Source organism: Benincasa hispida, chromosome 1, assembly GCF_009727055.1.
Source record: "Benincasa hispida cultivar B227 chromosome 1, ASM972705v1, whole genome shotgun sequence".
Taxonomy (NCBI): Eukaryota; Viridiplantae; Streptophyta; class Magnoliopsida; order Cucurbitales; family Cucurbitaceae; genus Benincasa; species Benincasa hispida.
The window spans coordinates 40,428,139-40,431,500 of NC_052349.1; the positions used below are offsets into that span (position 1 = coordinate 40,428,139).

Below are 3,362 nucleotides of genomic sequence, written 5' to 3' on the forward strand. Positions count from 1 at the left end.
GGATGGGAAACAAAACGGAATGTACCGGGATTTATGCACGTACAACCATCAAACCAGAGACCAAGCTGGGCTCGACAAAACGAAAGTATCATGGTACTCGTCCTTCCCTGAAATGGAACTTTCATGCTGGAGCAAGAACTAGCATGAAAGTCGATCTATTACGACCAGCGCGTGTTCGTATTTCATTTTCTTCTTCCAGTCAAGCCCTTCTTAGAAAGCACTCGCTGAGTTACTTACGGAATCTCAATCTCTCTCGACGCCGAGAATTTGTGATGTTTCCAGGTCGATCAAAGGTTCGGCTTGCTTCTCCCCCACTTTTAGCGTTCTGGGCCCCCAAAAAAGAAGAGAATTAGGCCATGTTTCCCGAGAGGCCTCTTCTACTTCTAGTCTTAGTGATATAATGTGGGGGTTGACCTGCGGGTTTCCCAAGCCGAGCTCATCAATGAAAATATTCCATCGAGAACAGCGCGATGTTCCGAAGTCGCGTCTGAGCACACGGAAATGCCGCAGACGGTCATCGATATCGTGCTCCCAGTCGTCAGGAGAGCCAACTGGAGAGCACGCTTGACATCCTCCGGATCTTGAGCCTGAGCCCCACGCTCATGCAAGATCCTGTGGGCTCGTACCATGGTCGCCTCCTCATTCTCGCAGCGGTTCGTGATAGCCTCAATCGCGGCATAGATGCGGGCGTCCTCTTCTTGTGCCCTAGCCTCCCTTTCAGCATCCAATGGATTCCCACCTTCACCATTGGTTGATCCAGGTGATTCCGTTGTTAGCTGCTGGCAGCGGCGGTGGGGGCGGGTAGGCATTGGAATGCCCATGCTGATCTCGGTTGATGAACGACGAATGCATGGTTACTTCTGTACTTACCGCACTCGGATACTGGCCGATTCTTCTTTCAGTGTATAAGAAAAATCAATTGCTGTTATAAGGTTAATACTCATCTCAGAAGATATTGGTGTGATTCTGCCTTTGAGATTTTTACCGAGACCAGCTAGCCATCCTGACGATCCCGAAAAAGAGAAGGTCTCCAGTAAAAGGATAACTACAATAACTATCGAACAGCGATCCATCTGAAGAATGGCGCTTGTATATCCCTAGGCGTGGGTCTGTACTTTCCCCTATTAGAGAAGGGGGAGGTTTGGAACCCGAAAAGGAAGACATGATCCACATAATAAGACATCATAGTGCCTAGAGATATAGGTACGGTTCATCACGTTACTTGTCTAAGCGTGTTGCCGTCTCGTCGGATATGCCATACTCAGATTTTGATGAGGTTAGGAACCATTTGCTGTTACCAGCATTGCTCATTATTAGGAAAAGCATTCCCGTTTATCGATTTTCATTAAGGTTACGTTATCGCTTTCGCTTTAATAATGAATGATATGGAGTCCCTCAATATATATGGCACGCTTGACTAATAGTTTCCAAAGGGGTTTTCACCATCTATTTCTGCCTGAACTCTTCCCGAGTTTCCTTCCTGGCGAACGGGGAAAGCTTATCCCTCACTCGCATTCACCTAATCGAGCAGAACGCCAATCGGCGATCATCCTACAACTGGTCTCGCCTATAGTTATAGTGTCGAAGACACAATCGATTTTGTTGTTCTTACGACGGTTGTCAAAGACCGGATCTTTACACTTCGCGACCCTCTCCGAGTATGTGCTTAGTGCAAGGCCTCATAGAACATAGAACAATGAAGTAATGTATCCATACAAGCTCCGACCCTCAGCTGCTCGAATAGAAAATCAACTTGTTCATTTATGTTACCTGTTGTGGACCTTCAACGTTTCACCTTTCATAGATCTGGGAAAGGCTGTTTTGGTTTGGGAAGAGTGACGTTGAGACTGGGCACGTGCGATAAGTAATAAAGAAAGCAAAGGGAAATCGGAGGAGTTAGAGCAGGGAACAATGGGCATCCCCGCCTGGAAAACAAACAGTAGAGTCAGGCGAAGGACCTGACGCAACTCTACTACCGCCTTTCCTACCAAAAAGCTAACCCAACCGAAGGAAATTACATAAGGTCTGGAAAGGGCTATAAAGAATCTCATTCCTTCCTCCCTTTCTTCCCCTGTTTCCGAGATCGATATAGCCCTCTCGAAACCTAGCTGTTAGAGTCGCATTTCCGGGCTAATATTCCACTTAATCCCCGAATGGTGAACCCTTCTCCTGCAAGGTATAGAACAACTAAGGTGTGGGCCCTGCTCGCTTTGGTTCTACTTCTATGGTGACCAAGAAGCAAGAGCTTGAGCTCAACGAGCCATTGATAATCACTTTTGTGGTTCTCAATCGGGAGAGAGATTCCAGTCCGGTGTAGGGGACATCTTCTTCATGATCTAGGGATAGGGGTCCAATGTAGACCGCGCTAAGCAGGGAGAGCTCCTCTTTGGTTCCATCTGTCCACATTCTTCCCTTCCATCCAGGGGAATTCGGGCTTGATTGTTTTGTGTAGTCGATTCGCTCAGTACCCTCCATAAACAGAGTCCATGAGCTCGGGAAGAGAAGTAGAGCCCTCGGTCAACCAAGAGAGGTCCAGCCCTTCCTGATCATTCATCATTCAATTCGTTGCGTTCTTCTTTCGAGCGGATCCGTCAGCTTTCACCCACCCAACCAATCCTGTTGATCCTGACCTACAGAAAGGGGTGAATGAGGTATTCTTAGCCACTTTACCGAGCGAGATGTAATTGAACTTGACCGATAGGGAGAGGGGAAGGAGAGGCTCCAGCACAGATGGGTAAGGGCGAAGTCATCATAAGTGGTTGATTGGGCTTGGAAGGCAAATTCATCGTTTTTCGCTCGTCTTTCATGCGTGCCTGTATGAATTGTATAAGTCATTAGTTCATGTTAGAGAATGGAATTAGGAATTCGATTTGCGTCTTATTGTAGGTCGGTCATCTGTTCAATCTGGAATTCCATCTCTTGTTTGGTTTCTGGTACCGGTTTGATTTGAGTTCCTTTGTTCAAATCAATATCTATGTTAGGCTTCCCTTCCCGGTTGTCCTGTCCTATTCAATCCGTTGTTCTTCTGTCCAATCAAATATCCCGGTCGAGCTGGCTTGGCTGGTACATCAATCGGCATATTGCTTGTTTGGTACACATATCTTTCAATGTCAATCAAGTTCTCGAATTCATTCCCCTTGCCTTTTGAGCTGAGGAAAACGTGAAGAATTTCCATTTTATGAGCTTGTCTTTAAGAGAGAATAGGGAGTAAGTAAGGGGAAAAAGAGCCTATAAGTAGGTCGTTTGCTATTGCTAGTTGGGCTGCTCGCCTTTATACGGCTTGGCTTCGCTATCGCTCATGACTTGTATTGTGGTCGGCCTAAAAAGTCGTATTCCTACCATAAAATAATGTCGATTATCTA

At 46.5% G+C, this 3,362-nt stretch overlaps 1 pseudogene; it reads right to left on the reverse strand.

Moving 5' to 3' along the window:
- Window positions 1–1,051: 1,051 nt before the first annotated feature.
- Window positions 1,052–3,362, reverse strand: part of LOC120081039 — a 4,452-nt pseudogene continuing 2,141 nt past the window's right edge.